The 26,913-nt window shown below is 34.0% G+C and overlaps 1 pseudogene; it reads left to right on the forward strand.

Moving 5' to 3' along the window:
• Positions 1–26,913, forward strand: part of LOC144370417 (sodium/calcium exchanger 1-like) — a 141,638-nt pseudogene that overhangs the window by 50,627 nt on the left and 64,098 nt on the right.

Genomic DNA, 26,913 nt, shown 5'->3' on the forward strand with positions numbered 1-26,913 from the left:
CAAAATGAGCTAGGAAATAGATGTATACAAATTTGTTTACCCATGCAAGTTGATACTTATTTCTGTATTTGTTTGTAAAATATAGATATTCATATTTCTATTTTAAAAGCCACAATTGATATAGATTCTTCCAACACCTATCCAAAATGCAGGATTTATCTTCACCTTCTTTATTTGTGAATTCTTTTCTGATAGTGATAAATCTGGCACTCCTTATCTGGCATTTACTTATTCAACTCTGTACTCATGGAATGATAGATATGTAAATCCATACCCCTGCAAGGAACCAAATAGCTTTAAGTATGTTTCTGTGTACAGTTCTTTTAATTAATTATTTTTTTTTTTTAGTTGTGGATGGACACAATACCTTTATTTTATTTATTTTTTTAAGTTGTGCTGAGGATAGCCAAGTGCTCTGCCACTGAGCTACAATACCAGCCTCTGTACAATACAGTCAGAATCATTTGTGAAGGCTTATATTTCATCTTGGTAAACCCCACTCCAGTTCTGGTTAATCTTTTTTTTTTTAAAAAAAAAAAGATCCTATGTACAATAAAATTTATTTTCGTCTTATATATTTCTGAGTTTGAACAATTGCATAGTCATGGTTATACCTCCAAGTTCATGAGATAGAATACTTCATTTCCTGAGATGCTATGTTTTGGAAGATACTTAAAATTCACAGGAAATTTTTGTGTGAATTTCTGTGATATTCTCATCTGGTGTATATATAGTGAGATTAAGAGAAAAACTTGTTTGAATAGGCAACGAGAATAATAAGAGAGATTTGAAATGAGATTTTACTTCCTAATGTACAATTATTTGATATTCATTGTGGTGCTAGAACATAGATTTTTTTTTAAAGAACTGAAATTTTTCTTTTTAAACAGAAATAATTCAAATCATATAATTATATGTATTTTAAATCTATTTATTTATTTTGACTATTTTTTCCTGGATATTCTAATAGGTATATATTGATATCTCATTGTAGTTATAGTTTGCCATATATATTTTAATATTTATAAATATTGCTTATATGTATAAACATCACACACACACACACACACACACACACACACACAGTTTTCTCATGTATTTTACTCTGTGTTTTTCCTTGTTTCACCTATAAGCAAAAAGAAGAAGATTTAGAAGAGAAAAAATTTTATCCTGTTATTGTTTTCTTTCTAGTTAATCTGGAAAGGTTTTCATGTATTTTTATCATTTCTCTTGAACAAGTTGATTTTAATTACATTTGTAAGTAATTAATGATAGAAGACCTGGGATAATTGAGTCTACATGAAGAAATTTGGAAAATATTCAGTTTTGCCAGAAAACACTGCTAATTAAAACATTGAGATACCATTTTCACTTATTAAGATTGAGGTGTATACATGCATGTACGCAAGAAAGAAAAAAATGGGAATGAATAAGGGGCATTGTAATATATTAATACATTACAGATAGCATTGAAATCTCACACTAATAATGTTTTTTGGCAGCACTGAGTATTCAAAAATATTAATATTGGATCTGTTGGACAGTGCATGATGATGGACCTTTTATTCAGAGAGAATTTTTTTAATATTTATTTTTCAGTTTTCGGTGGACACAACATGTTTATTTTGATGTGATGCTGAGGATCGAACCTAGTGTCCTGCGAATGCCAGGCGAGCACTTACCGCTTGAGCCACCTCCCCAGCCCAGATGGACATTTTAAAAATATATATATTTTCTAGATTATCTGTAATAGGAAAACAATGTAATTGGACTTCTTTTCAAGACATAATTCTTTTCAAGACATTCTTTTATTTTCAAGACATAATTGTGTAAAAGTTACATTTTACACAGATTTTTGATATTAAACATGATTATGTACCCTAAAGTTAGAGCACAGTGCTTGCAATCTTTTCTTAAACAAATACAGTGTTGTCTTAGAAGCCAATTATGAAAGTCAAAATTATTTACTTACCTCTACCACTCAAGGTTAGTTGGTTTTGAAAAATTTTGTGTATATTTCCATATTATTATTAAGCATACATAGCAGAATAACCTATACTTAGTGTTTGACTTAGTTTTTTTTTAAGGTTATGTTTTCAAATTATGTGTTCTAAAGAAATCCTCTTCAATACTGTTGGGAGACAATTCTCCATGGATCTCTCCTGTTTCTGCAGATTCTCTTGAGTACAAGCATTTACATGTTTTTTGTTAGACTATTGTTTTGCAAACCCTGGATAGATGGAGATATTGCCTTTCTTAGCTAGAGGGTGGATTTGCTTCCTGCCCAGGAAAATGGAGATAATTTTTTCCTTCAAGGTGGTCTGTTATGTTTACTAGCAGTCCTTTTAAAAGATTTGGGTTTCCTAATTATTAAGTTCTTCCGCTAGGACATAAAATCATTACTGTTGCATCTTTCACCCAGGCTGCTCCACACCATCCCTTGGAATGTAATTGACAACATGAAGCTCATGTTGACTATTTTGCCATAAGAGATAGCTCTAATTCAGGATATTGTTTCTTCTAGCCCTCATGAAATTATGGTTGGCTTCTTTGATAACTTGTGAGTAAAATCTTTGAGCCAGTATAGCTATTTTATGTTTTGGTAGACACATATTGGTGAAATTATGTATTTTTTAAACATATTATTGTAGGTATTCAGAGTGGTATGTGTAGATTATTGTAAGAATTTGGAATGGTGTGAGTGTGTTAGATTATTATGGGAGTTCAGAGTGATGTGTGTGTGAGTATGTTTAATGAGAAAACTATACTAAAATAGTTTAGGAACTGTAAGGGTCTGGCAAAGCGTCGGAGGAAGAGACCACAAGAGACTGGCTTCATGCAACAGGCAGGAGGGAGTTTATTGGAATCTAATTCAGCGTGCTGAGGCCCAAGGGTCACACTCAGGAAGGGAGAGCGGCCCAGAGCCGAGAGCAGAGGTCAAGCAGAGCTTAAGTACACTTTTTGGGGAGGGCGGAGGGCTTTGCATACATCAGAACAAATCATCATGAGGCGCGGGAAAATTGAACAACAAATCTGAGACATGATTAGTACATTCATTGGCGGGAACAGGCTGGGCAGGAGTGATTGATCACTCCTAAGCGGGGTACACATTCAAACTGATTGGTTTTAGGGCCTAAATAACTACGTGACAAACTACACAGAATCCCAGGTTATTAGACAACCAGGGAGTCAGTAGAAATATTTACTGGGCAGTTCCAGTATTGTCCTAACAGCTACAGGGATTACAGGTTCTGGGGGTAGCAGAGGAATTTTAACAATACCTAGTCCTTCACTTTTTAACTAAAGCCCTGCAGCTTGGGAACTTTACAATGCCCGGTCTTTTACACTTTAACTCAGGCTTTGTGGCTTAGAAACAGCTTAGAAATTTTACCTTTACAGAACTAGATTATTTCTTAACATCAGTTCCCTCTCCCTCTATTGATGGATGACCCTGCTCAATTTCTAGTCTGGAGAGTCTGTCTTTGCATCAGTGGTCACAATTCCTATATATTTAAAATATGAAAAAAATTGGGCTGGGGATGGGGCTCAGTAGTTAAGTACTCCAGGGTTTACTCCCTGGTACCAAAAAAAAAACAAAAAAAAAACCCTAAAATATGAAGTTACCTAATGATATTGGCTTGCTGAATTATAGTAAAGAACAGTGATATAATACTTATATTTTTAATAGCAAATCTTATTAAATATATACCTGTTTTCTGTAAATTATCCTTAATATGGAAATTACCCTTGCATTTTTCCTCAGATATAAAACTAAGAACAGTTAGTAAAAATTCTTTTATGTAGTTCTCATTTGGGGGTATATTAATGAGAAAGAACAATGTCTTCTAAAATAACTTTTATTTTACTGTATTAAGAGGATTATTTTACTTTGAAAATATAGTATGTTTACAGGCAGAATTAACACTCTTTGACAGTTAAATATAACTAAATCTAAGTAATTAGTTTGTTTTGACTTTAGGATCAATTTTTCTTCTTGCCTTTAAAAAACTATGTCATTTAAAAAACTTAATAATCACCCTAGTAATTAGCCATAATTTTTCTTTTTCATGCAGTTAGTATGCCATTGTATGCTTATCTGAATGTTCCATTTCTACAAAATTACTAATTTGAGTACTCTGCTCTTTTGCCAGATTATTTTTCCTCCTCTTTGCCCTCCTATTCCTTTTGATTTGTCTTTTTCCTTTGCTTGGGTGGGTACATAGCACTAAGATGTCTGTCTTTTCTTTTCTTTCCTTATATTCATGCCCAGTTTCTAAATGATTCATGAGGGAACCATCCTCACTGAGAGGAGAAGAGAAAGAGATTGCATTTTTCCTGAATTCTGTAGTAGAGCATGCTTAAACAGTGAAATTTAAGCATTTCTCCTGATCACTAGTATTTGCATGGTTTTGCAAGGGCAGAGAATTTTTCTTATACAGATACAATACTGTAGAATTCTTTCTTAGACTTTTTCAGGTAAAATGAATGATCAAAAGACAAGAGCCTTCTCTATAGAAGCTAGAGTGCTACCTCCTCCCTTTGACCCCATCTGAACAGGAAGTGATTAGTACCCCAACCTATAGAATTATATTACTCCCAGCCTCTCTGCCAGGACCATGTTATTCAGTATTCTGACTTTTATCACAGTAGATTAATTTTTCTTGTTTTTGACCATATATAATCAGTACTGTATTTTGTGCAGTTTTAGCTTTGTGTTTATTGAGATTTTTCCTATGCAATTGTATGCAAATATTTTGAAGAAAAATTTATAGTCAAATGGAGGCTTCCCTTTTAGACTTTGCTAGTGAGGGTGGTAAAGAGACCACAATTGTTATTAATTTATTTTTTTGTGGTGTTTGGCTGGATTACAGGAGTTATTATTTTTATCTTCCTAGGCTGCTCTTTTCCTTGTCTTTGGGTAGAGAGAGCAGAGCAAGCTTTACGTGAGGTTTTTTTTTTTTTTTTTTTTTTTGTGTGTGTGTGTGTGTGTGTGTGTGTGTGTGTTTTGGTCTGTATCCATTCACATTTTAGTATTGTTGACTTCTCTAACATCTGGTCTGGAAATTATGAGACCAAAAGAACCTAAGGAACTCCTCATTCTTCAGGCCAAGCTGCCTTCTCTCTACCTTTCACAATCTTCTTATGTTTGTTTTATACATAATTAACAGGGTTTTTAGCTCTGTTTAGTAGGGAATTAGGAAAATGTATATCTATGGCATCGTTATGGAAGCAGAAATTGAATTGTTTTACTTTTAGTATCTTTTTAAAATAGTCTTTTGAAGTCATTAGGAAAAGTAAAATGAAATATTTTATGCAATCTGGTCAGTTAACAGTATATTCACCAAGAGAAGGACTCTGAACAGAAAGTAATTTATAATAAAAGATATTCTCAGTGTAATCTGTTTATGTTCTAAACTGAAGAATTGTAACCCTGTGTAAATTTAAATTCCTGTGTTTAATTACAGAATCTTTTGGCTGAAAAAGTAGAACAGCTGATGGAATGGAGTTCTAGGCGTTCAGTCTTCCGAATGAATGGTTATAAATTCCGAAAATTTATAAAGGCACCACCTCAAAACTATTCTATGATTGTTATATTCACTGCTCTACAGCCTCAGCGGCAGTGTTCTGTTTGCAGGTAATTTACATATTTAAAATTCTTAAAACTACTAACTCAGGTTTAGAATTGTATTTTATGAGTAATATGTATAAGAGAATTAAAAAATTGTTCATCATTGTGAAATGTAGCAGTGTGCATTCTAGTATGTTCTAGAAAATGACTTTGATAGGCTAATATTTCTTTATTATGGGCATATAAAATATTTATTGCATAGTTATGTATACAGTCACTAAAATTGATACGTTATCTTTAATTCCTACATGTTGTCTTGTAGATTGCCTCATTATATCTGTGGTCAATGAAGTAGCTCCCTTAAATATACTCTATTTTAACAATTTTATAGAGGATACTCTTTTTTTTTTCCTGAGGGAAATCCATTTACTTTTTGATGTCTCTGGTGATCAGCATTTTTTCCCTAGACTGTAGAAATATATAAATTGAAATTAATTAAATATTTTTTAGTATGTATACACTGAAGAAAATTTTGGGCAAGTATAAATATGATATATATGCAACAAATACTTTTTCAATACTTATTTTGAGATAATTGTAGGATCACATGTACTAGTAAGAAATAATACAGAGATATTCTATATATCTTTTCTAGTTTTCTCCAATGATAGCTTCTTATAAATCTGAGATGTACCATCACAAGCAGGTATTAGCATTGATAAGTCAAATATAGAACACTTATAACATCATAAGAATAACTTTCTTGTTCTTTATAGCCAAACGCACTTCCTCCTGTTCCATTCTCTCCTTTGAATTTCACCCTAACAATCATCCATTTTCCATTTCTTTAATTTTATTTCAAGAATGTTATGAAAATGGAATCATATATTGTTTGACCTTTTGGGTTTAACTTTTTTACTTGTATAATTACCTCAAAATCTCTCCAAATTGTGGCATTTATCAACATTGGTTCGTTTAAGTATTCAGTAGTAGTTAATGGTGTGAATATTCTATAGTTCATTTAACTATCCATCTGTTGAAGGACATCTGGGTTTTTTGCACTTTTGGGCTTTAGACTATGTATATAAAGTATACATGAAATGTAAATGAGTTTCATAGTTAGGCTTTAGTCCTGTCCCTATATATCTCAATATATATTCATGCAAACATTTCAAAACCTGAAACCCAGTACACTACCAAAGCAACTTTGGATACTATGTCCTAAGCATTTTGGGTAAAAAATACACAAACTATAAAACCACTATGAAAATTCACTTCATAGATAATGGTGTTGAGTCTTTTCCTATGTTTATTAATCTTGTTGAACATGTTTTTGTGTGCTTATTTGTCATTTGTGAATCCTCTTTGTTGAAATATCTGTTCATGTGTTTTGTCTATTTCTAATTGTATTCCTACCCCTATCTTTGTCTGCTGAGTTTGAGTTCTTTATATATTTAGTTACTATTCCTTTGTCAGAAATGTGGTTTTCAAATATTTTCCCCCATGCTATTATTACTCCTGTTTTTATTTTCAGCACAAGGTTTTTTTTTTTGTTGTTTTTTGTTTTTGTTTTTGTAGGTATTAATTTTGGTGAAGTTCAGTTTATCAGATTATATTCTTGCTTTAGTTACCAAATTGCAGAAGTCTTTGCCTTGTCCTAGGTACCAGATATTTTCTCCTATGTTTTTTCCTAAAAGCCTTATAATTTTTTATTTTAAATTTTGATGCAATCTTTGGGAGGAAGCATTTAGTCTTTTATCATTAAGTTACTAGCTACAGACATTTTTTTCTGGATGGTCTTTATCAAGTAAATTCTTCTTTATACCTATTTTGCTGAGAATTTTTATCAAAAATTGATGTTTTATTTTCTTATCATTCTTTTTGATGTCAGTTAATATAACTTTGTTCATTAGCATTGTTGGGGTAGTAGATTATGTTGATTGACTTTCAAATGTTGAACCAGTTTTTTATACAGAAGTTTGTGGAATATTATTCTTTTATGCATTGCTAGATTTTATTTGCTAGTATTTTGTTGAAGACTTTTGTATCTTAGGTTAGAATAAAGATGGATCTGTAATTTTCACTTTTTTATGTTGTTATTTAGTTTTGGTATCAGGATAATTCTAACCTCATAAAGTGAACTGAGGAATGTTCCCTTCTCTTTACTTTTTGGAAAATATTATGTGAAATTAGTGTTATTTTCTTCGATTGCTTGATAGAATCCTCCAGAGAAATCATTTGGGCCCAAATATATATTTTTAAAAAGCTTTTGAACTAGATATTTCTTCTTATTAATGTTTAAGGACAGTGTAGTTTGCCTTTCTTCTTGGCTGAATACTTTTTCTTTTTAGGAACAAACACTTTTTAAATTTTTATTCTTCAGGAACAAACTCGTTTTTATGTTGTGCCATGACTCTCTACACTATATGTTTAGTGTAGACCTTTAAATCATTTTGGGGCTTTTAAGTCATTTTGAACTCCAGGGGAGACTCAAGTTATTAGTAACTGGTAATTGAAAATAGTCAGTTTTACACAAACTAACTTGCAGAAGGGAAATTTCAGTGTTCTGAAATTTTCAAGAAGGACATTATAACAAGCTAATAATGTATATTATAGCATGACTAGAAGTCAATAGATAAGATAGTGAAGAAAAATATTTTGAAAAACAGAACTTCAGATGATACTAAGTATCAAATTTGAGGAACAGTGCCTAAATGGATATATAGCACTGTTGTTAGAATTGGACTAGCACATATAGATAGGGCTTATATGCCTTAGGGATGCTGTAAGGTTTCTACTCAGACAAAAATACCACTGTAATAGGTATTTTGTTATAACAGTTTAGTTTTCATTAAAAAAAGGTGTTTGTGTCTCTGTGTTTGTATTTTGGAAAAATCATTTATTTGCTTCCAAAATTAAATGTTAATGTGGAAAAAATAAATTTAACCAAGGTTTAGAAAATAAATATATTGTTTTCCTGTTGTTAGTATTTTCGTTACTGTAATCTAGAAGGATTTTATTATTCAAATACTTATTTCACAGTGACATATAATTGTATGTATTGTGAAAACATAGTCCATAACATAGTGTTAAATTGTACATGTTTTGGGTATTATTTTACTAGATTATTCTGTTGCTAAATTTGTTTTTCAATATAGACCCTGAATTTTTTAATAATAGCTAGCTTATAAAACCTTTATTTCATTTCTATTTACTATAGCCTTTATAGTAACATACATTTAAATGTTAAATGTTTTAGAATTAGAAGAGAAAAAGATATTACTAATAAAAATTTAGTTAATGGATCAAGGAAGGAGCTGGGTTATTGGCAAAGAAAGCACAGGTGAAGATTTAGAGGCAGATAAAAAGCATGCAGCAGATTTATGGGCCCCATATCAATGCTTTCTGATTATATGGGGGTAGGCCAAGGAATTATTATTCTAAAATGTATAATCTTGACAAACCTAGTGTATGTAGCATTATGGAGAATGGGAAAGAAGCAGGTTCATGACTCATATCTTTGATTTATTTTATTTCATTGGCAAGCAATGGGAATGGAAAAGCTTATGTAATGGGATTCAATGTAAAATTGAAAATATTGAAACTAGAATACATAACTTCTTAATGACAAATCTGCAAAATTAAATTGTTTTCTTCCTCTGTACTGAGCAATTTAGGAGCAAGAACCACTCTGCTTGGAAATCATTATGTTTGCTTTATGGTGTGAAGTAAATTAGGAAAATGATCAGTATATATTTGAAATTGTGATTCTAGCTTCAAAGTTGTATTGGGGTTAAAAGGAAGCTGGAAAAAATAGAGCAACTAGTTGTGTTATAATTAAGTTAGATTTTCAACAGGGTAGTGAAGAAGTTTTCTGTAGTAGTAAAGTAGGGTTGAAAATTAGAAAGTTCATATAAATGGTTTATGTAATAAATGAGAAATTGCTAAAGTATGATGGATGGTATACAGAAGCATGAGTTACTATGAGATTTTGGTAATGTCTACATTGTAAATTTGTATGTTGAAATTACTATGATGATATTGGAAATGGAGAAGAATAAAATTGAGCTATCTAGAGTATGGCTTTGGAGTACGTTAGATTAAGCTAATAAATTTATTTTATAGGGTGATATAAATTATAAAGGAGAATATTAAGTAATCATTATTGAGCAATAGTCTTGAGTTCTAGGTGGGACCCATATGATACTGGGCAGAGTGATTCAAAGAGACCTTGAGGCAACATCTGAGATGAAAAACTAAAAAAGAGCTTTAGGAAAAATTCTTCAAGAAAATTATTTAAATTATGTGTCTGAATTATTAATTAAACATTAATAATTTTTAATTATTAAACAACCATCTTCTCAACAACCGTCTTCCCTCCACCACATGAACTAAGTTTTTCTGGGTCCTTCTGTGTCAGTGGAGTTTGGACTATTTCTATAATACTGTTGTAATCTTCTATAATTATAATAGTGTTTGAAAAGTTTATAGCTATAATTTCAAAATATATGCTTTCCTTTGTGAGACTTTTCTGATTTTTTTCTTTTCTTTGAGAAATTTGCTTCTGTTCTCAAATTACACTTAAGATTCTGCAGTTGCTTTTCTTTGTTGAAAGGCTGGTGAATGCCTTGCCTTCCGTTTAAGTTCTTTTAGCAAATCATTCTGCTCTTCCTTCACACAGTCAGTTTATTCACAAATTTCAGAATTCAATTCTCACCTCTCTCAGTGCTAAAATCAAACTCCTTGGCCAAATAAAGTTGTTAATTATGACTACTCAGTACAATTCTCACCTCCAAACTTAACTCCAAACTTCCTTTATCAAATTATACTGTAGGGAATATTCCCAATAATTGCTAAATCTTTTAAATTAAATTATTTTCCCATTAAGTAACTCATCTCCTCCAGAGTTTCTTACAGATAGGCTCTTTTAAGAATATTAATATTAATTAAGAAAAAAATTCAGATGAGGGAAAATCAAAAGCTATTTGTAGAATCAAGCAAAGAACATGCAATTCAAAATTTTGGTGATGAATTCTAGAAATTATTATATTTTCAGACTCCAAATAAATGAAAAAAATAGTAAATTACAAAGATATTTTAAAATAATTATGAAGAATGTATTACATTGACATATTAGATGTTAACTGGATAACACTCCCCACCCAGTTGAATAAAGTTTTTTCTATTTGTAAACTTTTGGGGGACTTACGTTAAGTCAGAAACATACACACACAGAATCTCTCTCTCACGTAACTTGTTACTCTGAAAGATAGATCCATTTTATAGATGAAAACATTATAATTGAGGGGTTATGTAATTTATGTGAAGTCACAAGCTTACACTTGTCAGTATTGGGATTTGTGATTCTAAGGCTATTAGATATTAATACTTTCCTTACATACATATATATTCATCATCATCTGTGAACCATAATTTATATCTTGGTCTCTGTTCTCCACTTATCAGTCTTAGATCAGGGCTCCATCAGCCAGCATTTCTTAAACTCCTAAGATTCTTGAAAGCTTTTGTTCAAGGAAGTATCTCTTAAATGGGACTAAGACATTGAATGTAACTAAAAAAACCATGTGGAAAAGAGCTCATTAACCTTTGGTTTCATTACAGTGAGGTCACATCTCTTATAGTATTAGATTCTAAAATTAACAGATAAAGTAAAAATCATGTATGGATAAAATTATCCTTTCTGTTACTTGAAGCACATATAAGTACATTATTTTATAAGTGGAAACATTGCTTATTGCTTGCTTAATCCTTAGAAAAAGGAAAAATGATCATTACATTTTTTCTCATTTACTTGGCTACCTGAGTAAGCTTTTTCACTTCTTTTTCAAAGACTAGAAAATACCTATGTCATTCTCATTTTTTCCCCCTGTTTGATACATGAGAATTGTTTCAGGCTTCAGTGAAACATGTAATACATAATACTTTATATAATGAAGCTAAGGTTATTGCTGAATCTCTACTTTTTATATTAAAGGCATATAATTTGTTTTGTTTTAATGTTCTTCTTAGGTGTTTCTTTTTTTAGATTGTATCATCCTCTTTGGCTGTTTTCAGGGAACTTCCCTGATATTGTAGCATTCCTGAATTATTTTCTGTTTTCTGAATTCTTTCAATTTAAAGTTTAACTTTAGTCTTTCTACCTACCTCTGTAATTTCAAACCTACAGAAAATTGAAAGAGTAATATATAGTAGACACTTTATTTTATTCTTTATCAATCAAGGTTTACTAATTATTAACATTCTACCACTTTTGATTTTGTTCTCTTCATACCTATGTCAAATACCAGCAAAGTTACCCATGAGTTGTAGACATCATGGAATATTGCCCTAAAGAACTTTTAGTAATACATTTTAAGAACTGTAGCCATTCTTACACAATCAGAATACTGTTACAACTTTAAGCAAATTATCATTAATTCAGTGGGGTAATTTGTTGTATACCCCTATTTAAATTTTGGATTTGTCTCCAAATATCTTTTATAGCATCCTCCCTCCAGTTTGGGACCTTATGAAGGCTTATCTATTACCTTTGGTTGCTGTGCTTCTTTAGTTTCTTTTAATCTTCAACATTTTGTGCATTTAAAAAGATGTGTTTTTGCTTTAATGACATTGAATGCTCCTTTAAAAATATTTTTTTAGACATTAAGTGTTCCAAGCTCTAGATTTGTCTGTTTCCTCAACATTAGTTTCAGGTATTTATTTTGGGGAAAAAGTACCATGGGAGTCACTGGTATATTTCATATTCTTTCATGTCAGGAGGCATATAATTTAGGTTGTTCAGATACCAGTGTTGAGATTGATCACTTGGATTATGTGATGGTCACCAGATCTCTTTGTTGTATAAGTGTATTTTTCCTTGTTATAAATATTTGGGAGAGGCAAATATTTATAACAAGGAAGGGAGGGACAGTTCTTAGTTATCATGTGAATATCCTGTTTCCTAGTAGATTTTTTTAAATTAGTGATTGTAACATCCATCAATAATTCTTGCTTGAATTTGATATTTGTGAAATGGGGATTGTTAAGTTGTCATTCCTTCTATGTTAATTAGTTGCCATGCATCTGTAAAGGAGAGCTTTTTGTAACTCAGCTTCTCTTTTGAGTATTCCAATTCAAGGATTCTTCTTTTTTCACCAATCCATTACTATGATTATTCTTCTTATGTTCAAATTGTCCTAAATTTGGCCAGTGGGCATCAACACCTGTATCATGGCATTTTTGTTCAAGAAAATCTAAGTAATTTATACTTTCTTTACAATGAAACTATGATCAATACCTTTTCTCAAGGAGTTGTGATTCCTCTTGGTTAGGAAGCATTATTTAAAGAAAGTAAGTTATGTGGTAGGTATGCTCATTACTGGTGGGGTAGTGTCATTGTGGTCAGGCTACTATGGTATCCCCAGAAGAACGTCAAAGGCCCAGTATCATGCAATTGCTAGAAGTGGTTAGGTACAATGATGTTACCATTATGGCCTCTTTCTTCACAAAGTAAACACATCTAGGAAGCATTGTAACTTCTGTTTTAAGTTAGGATAGTGGAGCCAGCTGGCAGTGGTGGTAATCGGGGCATTGTAGGTTCAATCAGCAGCTTCATAGCACTTGGTCTTATCAAATAACTGGTTCTTACTCTGAGCATCTTTGTTAGTGATCCATTAGTGATCATTGGGCAGGTGCAATGTTTTTTCAGAAACAGAGATGTTTTCAAGGAGAGGCAGAAGATTATATGCATAGGTCATTTGCATTAGTTAATAATAAAGTAGGATAGTTTTTCAAAGTCAGCCTTGGTTAGGACTGAGATCTGTTTGGAATTCTGCCCACTATACAGAATAGCTATAGCACTTTGGATATTGCGTAAGTATTTCTAAATCTGAACAGCCTTAGTAGCCCTTCAAATGCTAGTGTATTTCAAATTAGAGTCATTAGTAAACCAGGAGTACACATTTTGGGGAACCTCTGAATTAGGCCCCACTGGGCTTTGTTTTAAGTGGCAGAGTTGGGGGTTCTCCCAAGGTATAGCTGCTGCTATTCTATGTAAAACTGAAAGGCTTCTGTGGCCAGGTCAACTGTAATTTTTTTTCTTTTTTTTTTTTTGGCACTGAAGATTGAACCGAGGAACACTTAACCACTGAGCCACAGCCCTTTTTATGTTTTATTTTTAGACAAGGTCTTGCTATGTTGCTGAGGCTAGCCTTGAATTTGCAATCCTCCTTCCTGCCTCAGCCCCGACTCGGTGAGATTACAGGCATGTCCCACCACTCTTGGCTAATTGTATTCTTAACTTTACCATTTCTACAAGCAAATTCTGTTTGATCCTTCACACTTAATGAGTTGACCTCTCCCAAAATTGGGATATTAGGCATTTCTATTTGGGGTTTATGTCAGGTGGATAGAAAATTCAGAAATCAAATGGGCACTGGTAGGTACAAGACAACTTATGTTGCCATAAGCTTTAGTCAGAAGATCTTTAGTTACAGAGACCTGTGGTTTAAAGAGGTTGTTGGTTTTGTGTGGCCCCAAAGACATTCCCAGTGCAACCTATTGGATTAGGACACTGATTTATGGGTTATTAAAATAAGTGATCATGAACAATATTCAGATGAAATGTATACTCTTTTTTCAGTAGTTAAAAGAATATAGTCAGGGGTTGGGCATCCTTTTGGTGATCAAGTCTGAAGTAAGCAGTTTTTCTTTAACTTCAGAAGAAATTTAATGTTCTTTGCTGACATAATCCCAAGAATTTTTATTTGGCATGGTGATGAAATTGGTGCCAATTTAATTCTCTTAATGTGATTATGATTCTTTTTTTGCCCTAAGAGCCAAAGTATGCTTACAGTTTTTCACTGACAGCTAATAATTTTGTTATGCTATGATTCACAGTTGACAATGCTTGGTCACCTTTTGCAGGTATACAGTAGGCTCTTTCAATGTGTAGATAAAGGTTTCCATTTATTTCCAGGAAATTTAATTATATTACAGCTTAAAATATCAGTTCTGTTTCATTATTTTTTTCCACCTCAGGGATTCAAATTCTCTGTTTAATCTTTTTTTTTTTTTTTTGGTGGGGGGGAGTCCCATCTTTTATACTTAGCATGGACTTTTAAACTTTCATTTTGTTTTGTGACTCTTACCTGCTTCTAATTCCTATTCTTAATGTACTTTATTATTTTTTTGAGTCTGTTCTTTGGGGCCTTGTAATATAGCTTTAATTTCTTCATCATACAGTTTTCTTTTTGCCCCTTTGCATTGGTATCCTGAATCTGATTAACATTTTATTCTATTTCAAGTTTTTGAATTTGAATTTCTGATTAGAGGTTTTTTATGTCTTCAAATGCTTTTGTAATGACATTTACTTTAGATTATTTATGTTTCAGTTTTCTTTCTGGTTTCTAAAAGTTTTTAAAGGGGAAATGTTTTATCAACTGAAGAATTTTGATCCCCCCCCACCTGTGATAGTTTTTTTATAGATACTGTTGATTATTTGCTGCTCCTTAAAAATATCTTAGATTAGAATAACAGTTTATATTTAAGGAGTGATGGGGGCTTACTGATTTCATAATTCAAATACCCATTTTGTTTATAAGTGAAATAGTTTGAATGTAGCAAGACTTTTTTTTCCTTCTAGTAATTTTTCCTGTTAGATGTCCACTTTGTTTGCAGTGATATGTTCTGAGATAAATTTTGTTTTTCATAGGTCCCTTAATTTCCAAGACTTTGTTTTCTGTTTTGTCTATCACTAATCCTTCAGTGCATGTGGCCTCTTAGTAAGCTGCCTCTTGTCCCCACCCCCCTCTCTCTCTCTATATATATATATATATATACACACACACACACACACACACACACATACTCTTCTGTTACCTTTTAAAATTTACATTGAATAATTATACATATTTATAGAGTATAATGCAATACTTGATATGTGCATTGTGTAATGATTAAATCAGGGTAAAGCATTTCCATGTGCTTACAGATTTATCATTATTTATGTTGAGAAACTTTGAATCGATCTATTCTAGGTCTTTATAAAATACAATTATTGTAAATTCTAGTCACCCTACAGTGTTGTAGAACCTTGTAACTTATTTCTCCTGTGTAACTTTTATTTTGTTATCTGCTATTCAGCCTGCCTCTAAGTCCCCTCTTCTCAGTCTTCCTTAACTCTGGTACACACTATTCTGCACTCTACTTTTGTGAAATCAAACTTTTAGCTTCCACATGAGTGAGAACATAACAATATTTGTCTTTCTGTGCCTGTCTCATTTCATTTGACATAATGTCCTCCTATTCAATTCATGTTCCTGCAAATGACAGGATTTCATTCTCTTATAAAAGCTACAAATATTATTAGCTACAAATACACTGTGTATGTATTTTACATTTTCTTTATTCATTTGTGTACCAGGGGATACGATACTTACTGTTGATTTTGTACTTACTGTGAATATTGCTTTAATAAACATGGGAATATTGGTACCTCTTTTATACACTGCTTTTATTTTTTATTGAATATATACTCAGTAGTGGATTTTGTGAGTGTTCTATTTTTAAATTTTTGAGGAATCTCCATACTATTTTCCATCATATCATATTAATTTATATTCCCATCAACATCATATAAGAGCACCCCCTTTTCTGCATTCTCATCAGCAATTACCATTTTGTATCTTTTTAATTATAGCCATTTCTAATTGGAGTGAGGTGATGTCTCACTGTGGTTTATATTTGCATTTCCCTGATGATAAGTGATATGGAAAAATTTTTCATTTACATGGTCATTAGTATATCTTATTTGAAAAAATCTTTTCAAATCATTTTTTTATTTGTAAAATCTGATTATTTGAATTTTTGCTGTTGATTTTTTGAATTCTTTATATATTCTGAGTATTAATAACTTGTTACATAAATATCAGCATATATAAATATTGGCATATATCTTTCTTCCAACTTGTAGATCCTTCACTCTGTTTTCTTTGTTCTGCAGAAGCTTCTTAGTTTGACATAATGCCATTTATCTATATTTGCTTTTGTTGCCTTTGCTTTGGAGGCTTATCCAAAATAATCATTGGTGATAGTAGTGTTTTGATGTGTTTCCCTTAGGTTTTCTTCTAGTATTTTCATGTTTATATTTGGATGCATTTAGAGTTGTTTTGTGTATGATAAGAAATATAGGGATCTAGTTTCATTCCTCTGCTTTGGACACAATTCTTACAGCACTTTCTAGGGTATGTTTTTGGCACTTTTGATGTAGAGTTGACTGTAGGTGCATAGATTTGTTTTTCTAGCTTCTGTGTTCTTTTGATCTGTGGGCCAGTTTTTATGGCAATGCCATGCTGTTTAGTTACTGTAGCTTTGTAGTATATTTTGAGGTCAGATAGTGTGATGCCTCTAGCTTTGTTCCTTTTGCTCAAGATTGCTTTGGCCATTTGGGGTCTTGAGTGGTACCATATGAATTTTAGGATTGCTTTTTCTATTTCTGTGAAGAATTCCATAGGTATTTTTATGGGATTTCACTGAATCTGTAGATTACTTTAGGTAGTTAGAAATTTTAACACTATCAGTTCTTTCAACCCATGAACATGAGATATCTTTTCTTTTTGTTTTCAATTTTTTATCAGTATTTTTAAGTTTTCATTGTAGAAATCTTCTACTTTCTTGGTTAAATTTATTCCTAAACATTTTATTTTTTTGAGCTATTGTGTTTGTGTTTATTTACAAGATCCGTCCTTTACATTGTCTAATAGTCACTGTTGGGCTGGGGATGTGGCTCAAGCAGTAGCGTGCTTGCCTGGCATATGTGGGGCCCGGGTTCGATCCTCAGCACCACATACAAACAAAGATGTTGTGTCTGCCGAAAACTAAAAAATAAATAATAAAAATTCTCTCTCTTCTCTCTCTCTCTCTCTCTCTCTCTCTCTCTCTCTCTCTCTCTCTCTCTCTCAACAAAAAAGCCACTGTTATTTATCTATCCAGTATTAAACCTTTTTTCCGTATTTTCCAATTTAGACAAGTTTTTTTCCTCATCATCTCGTCTCTTTGACCTCACACCACATTCCACCTCTGTTAGGCTCCTTCTTTTCCTTTTGGTTTTTCTATCATCTCTCCATCTTATTTTCTGTTCTGGGGTTGGTTTCTAAAGTTGCAGGTGTGAATTTGTGAATTTCCAAACTCTTGTGTACATTTATATTCTGTATGATTCTCTTTAACCTCATTACATTATCAGCATGAATACTTTTGTTCATTCTTGTGGAAAACTAAGTGGTTTGTAGAAGTTGTTGGTTGTCATTATCCTACAGGAACTCAGTAATTTTCTAGGCATAGTATTAATCTTAGTAGGTAAATTTGGAATCTAACTACAAGTAAGGTAGTTCTTTTAGTAAAAATTATTATACTGATGATGATGAAGAAGATAATGTATTTATGCTAGAACACATGAAGTTTAGGGTTTTCTACTTCCTGTGGGCTTAGTAGAATTTTATTAAGTGAAGTGAAAAAGAATGCTTTCATATTGGCATATAAAACTCTGAAGAGTTTTTTATTCTACAAAATAGTGTTTTATTTCTCTAAAACATTCATAACTTATGAAAGTTATGACAGAAATGATATAGTTACTTTGAGAAGTATCATCTTGATAGTTACTCAAACATTTAACATAAAGATAGGTGACTCAGCCACATCAATGTTTATAGCAGCACAATTCATAATAGCTAAGCTATGTAGCAAACCTAGGTGCCCTTCAACATATGAATGGATATAGAAAATGTGGTGTAAACACATGGTGTATTTGTCATAAAGAAGAATGAATGACTTTATAACATTTGCCAGTAAACAGATGAGTATAGAGACTATTTGAAATAAGCCAGGCCCCCAAAACCATAAGTTCAGTATTTTCTCTCATATATGGAAGCTCACCCACAGCAAGGTGAGGGGTATAAGAATAGAAGTTCAATGAAGCAGACAAAGGGAAATGAAGGGAAGGCCAGGATGGGATGAGATGGGAAAAGGAAAGAGGGATGGGACAGGGAATACAGTGGAATGAATCTGACATAAATTTCCTATGTTCATTTATGAATATACTACTGTGAATCTCACCATTGTGTATATCAAGAAAAATTAACTTAAAAATAACTATGGATAAATGGCAGAAAGATAAATAGAGGAAAGGGAGCAGGGTGGGGATAGGGTAGGGAAAGGAGAGATACTAGGGTCTGATTAGAACAAGATATATTCCATGCTTGTATAATTGTCAAACTGGATTCTATTGTCATGTATAACTAAAAAGAATCAATAAAATGTCTAAGTTTTTTACATTTTTATCCCTAAAGCTAGAAATGTTATGTACTAAATTCATGTTAATAAATTATACTTAATACTCATGTTATTTTGAGGCTTTTGTTCTCTCTTTTCAGTTTCAGAATGTTAGTCCTTTAACATATTAAGTAAGATTAAATATTTTTTTATGATGTCAGACTTTAGTTCTGAAATATTTTCTCTTAGATACACAGACTTTTGCTCCCACAGGGATAACTTTACAAAATATAATACTTTTTCAAGTAAAATTTCTTCAGATATATTCTTTGTCTGTGGTAGATTGGTATTTTTGTGAACAAAATACAATGAAGAAATTACTTGCTCATTTTATGTCAGAAGATATTTGTGCAGAAAGGAGTTAACATAGCAAGCCTTAAATTTCTGTCTTTAGACAAGCCAGCTCTTAAGGTTTGCATTCGGATTATATATTGGAACTTGGAAATTATAAACTATAACCACTGTTTCTTAACTGATAGTGGAAGCTCTCTGTTCCTAAACTGTTGTTTAAACAATGAAGTTAATGCTGACCACCTGCTTTCCTTATGGGAGTCTGGAATTTTGTTATGTACTCGCAGAACGTGTCTGTATGACCAGCCTTCTTGGGCACTGAATCTTTAATGAGCCCCCTAGGTAGAATGTGTTTTACATATGTCATAACTCTTTGCTAAAGGAATTAAGTAAGTCCTGTGTGACTTGGCAGGGAGTCACTCTGGGAAGCTTTCATCTAGTTCCCCTTAGACTTTGCTTTAGGCAACTTTTTTTCTTCGATGATTTTGCTTTATATCATTTTGCTGTAGTAAATCTTAACTATGAATATGACTATATACTGATTTTGTGAGTTCACCCACCAAGCATGGGGATGTTATTGGGGATCCTTAACGTAAATTTAATAATTCTGAAATGTTTCTTAATGCTCTTGTCAAGAGGTGAAATATTTAGTATTCATTTTAGTTCTATTTTAATTTTAATGTGTAAGATCTATTGAATAAAGTAGTTTTTACCTTCCACTTAGGCATCTTAAAAGGTATTAGGGGAAAAGAAATCAAACTATTTCATATAATCAGAGATTAGGCACTATTGCAGTGATGTAGTTTTATATCAATGTTGATATTTATTTTATTTTATTTTTTTTATTGTTGGTTGTTCAAAACATTACATAGTTCTTGATATATCATATTTCACATTTTGATTCAAGTGGGTTATGAACTCCCATTTTACCCCGTATACAGCTTGCAGAATCACATCAGTTACACTTCCATTGATTTACATATTGATATACTCATGTCTGTTGTATTCTGCTGCCTTTCCTATCCTCTACTATCCCCCCTCCCCTCCCCTCCCCTGCCCTTCCCTCTTCTCTCTCTACCCCCACTACTGTAATTCATTCCTCCCCCTTGTATTATTTTTCCCTTTCCCCTCACTTCCTCTTGTATGTAATTTTGTATAACCCTGAGGGTCTCCTTCCATTTCCATGCAATTTCCCTTTTCTCTCCCTTTCCCTCCCACCTCTCCTCCCTGTTTAATGATGGTCTTCTTCTCGTGCTCTTCTTCCCTAGTCTGTTCTTAGTTACTCTCCTTATATCAAAGAAGACATTTGGCATTTGTTTTTTTAGGGCTTGGCTAGCTTCGCTTAGCATAATCTGCTCTAATGCCATCCATTTCCCTCCAAATTCTATGATTTTGTCATTTCTTAATGCAGAGTAATACTCTATTGTGTATAAATGCCACATTTTTTATCCATTCATCTATTGAAGGGCATCTAGGTTGGTTCCACAACCTTGCTATTGTGAATTGTGCTGCTATGAACATCGATGTAGCAGTGTCCCTGTAGCATGCTCTTATTAGGTCTTTAGGGAATAGACCGAGAAGGGGGATGGATGATAGCTGGGTCAAATGGTGGTTCCATTCCCAGCTTTCCAAGAAATCTCCATACTGCTTTCCAAATTGGCTGCACCAATTTGCAGTCCCACCAACAATGTACAAGTGTACCCTTTTCCCCACATCCTCGCCAGCACTTGTTGTTTGACTTCGTAATGGCTGCCAATCTTACTGGAGTGAGATGGTATCTTAGGGTGGTTTTGATTTGCATTTCTCTGACTGCTAGAGATGGTGAGCATTTTTTCATGTACTTGTTGATTGATTTTATGTCCTCCTCTGAGAAGTGTCTGTTCAGGTCCTTGGCCCATTTGTTGATTGGGTTATTTGTTATCTTATTGTCTAATTTTCTGAGTTTTTTATATACTCTGGATATTAGGGCTCCATCTGAAGTGTGAGGAGTAAAGATTTGTTCCCATGATGTAGGCTCCCTATTTACCTCTCTTATTGTTTCTTTTGCTGAGAAAAAACTTTTTAGTTTGAGTAAGTCTCATTTGTTGATTCTAGATGTTAACTCTTGTGCTATGGGTGTCCTATTGAGGAATTTGGAGCCCAACCCCACAGCATGTAGGTCGTAGCCAACTTTCTCTTCTATCAGATGCCGTGTCTCTGATTTGATATCAAGCTGCTTGATCCATTTTGAGTTAACTTTTGTGCATGGTGAGAGAAAGGGATTCAGTTTCATTTTGTTGCATATGGATTTCCAGCTTTCCCAGCACCATTTGTTGAAGATGCTATCCTTCCTCCATTGCATGCTTTTAGCCCCTTTATCAAATATGGGTTGGTTTCTGTGTCCTCTATTCTGTACCATTGGTCCACCTGCCTGTTTTGGTACCAGTACCATGCTGTTTTTGTTACTATTGCTCTGTAGTATAGTTTGAAATCTGGAATCGCTATACCACCTGATTCACACTTCCTGCTTAGTATTGTTTTTGCTATTCTGGATCTTTTATTCTTTCATATGAATTTCATGATTGCTTTCTCTATTTCTACAAGAAATGCCATTGGGATTTTGATTGGCATTGCATTAAACCTATAGAGAACTTTTGGTAATATCACCATTTTGATGATGTTAGTTCTGCCTATCCATGAACAGGGTGTATTTTTCCATCTTCTAAGGTCTTCTTCAATTTCTCTCTTTAGGGTTCTGTAGTTTTCATTGTATAAGTCTTTCACCTCTTTTGTTAGGTTGATTCCCAAGTATTTTATTCTTTTTGAGGATATTGTGAACAGAGTGGTTGTCCTCGTTTCCATTTCAGAGGATTTGTCGCTGATATACAGGAATGCCTTTGATTTATGCGTGTTGATTTTATAACCTGCCACTTTGCTGAATTCATTTATTAGCTCTAATAGTTTCTTTGTAGACCCTTTTGGGTCTGCTAGGTATAGAATCATGTCATCTGCAAATAGTGATAATTTAAGTTCTTCTTTTCCTATTTTTATGCCTTTAATTTCTTTCGTCTGTCTAATTACTCTGGCCAGTGTTTCGAGAACTATGTTGAACAGAAGTGGTGAGAGAGGACATCCCTGTCTTGTTCCAGATTTTAGAGAGAATGCCTTCAATTTTTCTCCATTCAGAATGATGCTAGCCTGAGGCTTAGCATAAATTGCTTTTACAATGTTGAGGTATGTTCTTGTTATCCCTAGTTTTTCGAGAGTTTTGAACATAAAGGGATGCTGTACTTTGTCGAATGCTTTTTCCGCATCTATCGAGATGATCATATGGTTCTTATTTTTAAGTCTATTGATGTGGTGAATAACATTTATTGATTTCCGTATATTTAACCAGCCTTGCATCCCAGGGATGAATCCTACTTGATCATGGTGCACAATTTTTTTGATATGTTTTTGTATCCAATTCGCCAGAATTTTATTGAGGATTTTTGCATCTAGGTTCATTAGAGATATTGGTCTGTAGTTTTCTTTTTTTGAAGTGTCTTTGTCTGGTTTCAGAATCAGGGTGATGTTGGCCTCGTAGAATGAATTTGGAAGTTCTCCCTCTTTTTCTATTTTCTGAAATAGCTTGAAAAGTATTGGTATTAGTTCCTCTTTAAAGGTTTTGTAAAACTCTGCTGTATACCCATCCGGTCCTGGGCTTTTCTTAGATGGTAATCTTTTGATGGTTTCTTCTATTTCCTCAATTGTTATTGGTCTGTTTAGGTTGTCTATATCCTCCTGACTCAATCTGGGCAGATTATATGACTTAAGAAATTTATCGATGTCTTCACTATCTTCTATTTTATTGGAGTATAAGGATTCAAAATAATTTCTGATTATCTTCTGTATTTCTGAAGTGTCTGTCGTGATCTTGCCTTTTTCATCCCGTATGCTAGTAATTTGAGTTCTCTCTCTTCTTCTCTTCGCTAGCATGGCTAAGGGTCTGTCAATTATATTTATCTTTTCAAAGAACCAACTTTTTGTTTTGTCAATTTTTTCAATTGTTTCTTTTGTTTCGATTTCATTAATTTCAGCTCTGATTTTAATTATTTCTTGCCTTCTACTTCTTTTGCTGTTGTTTTGCTCTTCTTTTTTAGGATTTTGAGATGAAGTATGAGATCATTTATTTGTTGGTTTTTCCTTTTTTTAAGGAATGAACTCCAAGCAATGAATTTTCCTCTTAGAACTTCTTTCAGTGTGTCCCATAGATTCCGATATGTTGTGTCTGTGTTTTCATTAAACTCTAAGAATTTTTTAATTTCCTCCTTGATGTCTTCTAAAACTCATTGATCATTCAGTAACCTATTGTTCATTCTCCAAGTGATGCATGATTTTTCCTTCCTTCTTTCATCGTTGATTTTTAGTTTCATTCCATTATGATCAGATAAGATGCATGGTATTATCTCTGCTCCTTTATATTGTCTAAGAGTTGCCCTGTGACATAATATATGATCTATTTTTGAGAAGGATCCATGTGCTGCTGAGAAAAAAGTGTAGCTGCTTGATGTTGGGTGGTATATTCTATATATGTCAATTAAGTCTAGGTTGTTAATTGTGTTATTGAGTTATATAGTTTCTTTATTCAACTTTTGTTTGGAAGATCTGTCCAGTGGTGAGATAGGTGTGTTGAAGTCTCCCATGATTATTGTATGGTGGTCTATTAGACTCTTGAACTTGAGAAGAGTTTGCTTGATGAACATAGCAGCACTGTTGTTTGGGGCATATATATTTATGATTGTTATATCGTGTTGGTGTATGGTTCCCTTGAGCAGTATCTAGTGTCCCTCTTTACCCCTTTTGATAGACTTTGGTTTGAAATCTATTTTATTTGATATGAGTATGGACACTCCTGCTTGTTTCCGCAGTCCATATGAGTGATATGATTTTTCCCAACCTTTCACCTTCAGTCTATGTATATCTTTTCCTTTCAAATGCGTCTCCTGTAGGCAGCATATTGTTGGGTCTTGTTTTGTGATCCATTCAACTAGCCTGTGTCTCTTAATTGGTGAGTTTAAGCCATTAACATTTAGGGTTATTATTGAGATATGGTTTGTTCTTCCAGCCATATTTGTTTATTAATGCTGCTAAACCTGATTTATTTTCCTCTTTGATTATTTTCCCCCCTTTACTGTCCTACCTCCCACTGTTGGTTTTCATTGTTTTTTTCCATTTCCTCTTCCTGTAGTGTTTTGCTGAGGATTTTTTGAAGAGATGATTTTCTAGCTGCAAATTCTTTTAACTTTTGTTTATCATGGAATGTTTTAATTTCATCTTCCATCCTGAAGCTTAATTTCGCCGGATACATGATTCTTGGTTGGAACCCATTTTCTTTTAGCGTTTGAAATATGTTATTCCAGGATCTTCTAGCTTTTAGAGTCTGTGTTGAGAGATCAGCTGTTATCCTGATTGGTTTACCCCTAAATGTAATCTGCTTCCTTTCTCTTGTAGCTTTTAAAATTCTCTCCTTATTCTGTATGTTGGACATCTTCATTATAATGTGTCTAGGTGTGGATCTCTTATGATTTTGCACATTCGGCGTCCTGTAGGCTTCTAGGATTTGGGATTCTGTCTCATTCTTCAAGTCTGGGAAGTTTTCTCGTATTATTTCACTGAATAGATTGTTCATTTCTTTGGTTTGGAGCTCTGTGCCTTCCTGTATCCCAATGACTCTTAAGTTTGGTCTTTTGATATTATCCCATATTTCTTGGATGTTCTGCTCATGGTTTCTTAGCAGACTTGCTGAGCTGTCTATGTTCTTTTCAAGTTGAAATACTCTGTCTTCATTGTCTGATGTTCTATCTTCTAAGTGATCCACTCTCCTGGTAGTATTCTCAATTGAGTTTTTAAGTTGGTTTATTGCTTCCTGCATTTCTAGGATTTCTATTTGTTTGTTTTTTATTTCCTCTATCTCCCTGTGAAATTGATCTTTTACTTCCTGGATTTGTTTATGTAGTTCCTTGTCAATGTGATTTTTCATTGTCTGATTTTGCTGTCTCATGTCTTCCTTGAGACTCCCGATCATCTGAAGCATGTATATCCTGACCTCTCTGTCTGACATTCCATCTGTTGCAGCTATAACCTCTTCTAAAGTTGAGTTGACCTGCATTGCCTGTGGTCCTTTTTTTCCTTGTCTTTTCATACTGCTGGCATTTCTTTCTGCTTGGTAAACCTGTTGTGTTTTTGAAATTTTCCCTCTATTTATTTATATTGCTCTTGTATAGTTGAAAAGTCTCCCTTGCAGGGCAGGTAGTGGCTGTGATCCTCCTCCAAATGGTGTGATCCGTCTACCACGCTGGCGGGCCCTAGGTCGGCTCTGCTGGCCGGTCGAAGGTCCGCCTACCCAGCAGGCGTGAGGGGCACCTCTGTCACTCCGCAGGTTGCTGGGCTTAACCTCCCGATGGGTTGCAGGTCCGCCTACCTTGCAGGTGCCGGGGGAGGGGCCGGCTCTGCCCCTCAACAGGCCGCTGGGCCTGATCTGCGGTGGTCACAGTCCTGCCTACCTTGCAGGCACTGAGGGAGGGGACGGGCCTGCCCCTCAGCAGGCCGCTGGGCCTGATCTGCTGGTGGTCACAGTCCCGCCTACCTTGCAGGCACTGGGGGAGGGGATGGGCCTGCCCCTCAGCAGGCCGCTGGGCCTGATCTGCTGGTGGTCACAGTCCCGCCTACCTTGCAGGCACTGAGGGAGGGGACGGGCCTCCCCCTCAGCAGGCTGCTGGACCTGTCCTGCTGGTGGGTCGCAGGACCGCGTTCCCTGCAGGCGCGTGTGGCAGCTCTGTTACTTGGCAGGTTGCTGGGCCTGACCTGCCCATGGGTCGCCGGTTCGCCTACCTTGCAGGCACTGGGGGCGGGGCCAGCTCCGCCCCTCAACAGGCTGCTGGGCCTGATCTGCTGGTGGTCACAGTGCCGCCTACCTTGCAGGCACTGGGGGAGGAGATGGTCCTTCCCCTCAGCAGGCCGCTGGGCCTGATCTGCTCTGATATTTATTTTTTGCACCAGTAGTTAGTTACTGAGCAGTCACTATGTATGTAAAGATATTATGGTTACTAGGGAGATAATGAGAACAAAGTGATCTGGCTGCAGCTTTCGTTAATCTCAGAATCTAGTTGAAGTTTTGAACACTATTCACATTACATAGTTATTAACTTATAATAATCTAACTTATAAACACCATTAAGGAAAAAACATGGAGATTTATGAGAAGTCTCTTGTCATATCTCTTAACTTAAATGTATTATGATCTAACCAGAGGATCGCAGAAATGACTTTCTCCCAAATTACCAAGTGAAGTACAACTCCAAATAGAACACTTGGAATGTAGCCTTTCAATCACCATTTAAAAGCCCCCTGTTCCTACTGATGGAGAGAATCAGAAATCCCCTGTGTTTCTCCTTTGCTAGCAAATCTCTTTTTACTTTTTCTAAAAAATAATAAAAAAAATGTATTACGATTTAGAGGATGTCTAGAAATTGATGAGACATATTAATCTGCTGCCATTCACTGAAAATGGCTGTATGACTTATGTTCTGTATGTGTTATGGATGTGTTATATGTGCTCTGTAGCAATAGTAAGTTAGTTTAGGAGAAGGGATAAAGAGCACATTAAAAAATTCTGTACTGAGAATAAGTCACTTTATTGGGGAAATTGAAAACTTTGAGGTCTGCTGCAGAGAGTGAGGGAGAAAGTTTTAACTGGCTACAAAATT

This window comes from Ictidomys tridecemlineatus, chromosome 14, assembly GCF_052094955.1.
Source record: "Ictidomys tridecemlineatus isolate mIctTri1 chromosome 14, mIctTri1.hap1, whole genome shotgun sequence".
In the NCBI taxonomy this organism is placed as follows: domain Eukaryota; kingdom Metazoa; phylum Chordata; class Mammalia; order Rodentia; family Sciuridae; genus Ictidomys; species Ictidomys tridecemlineatus.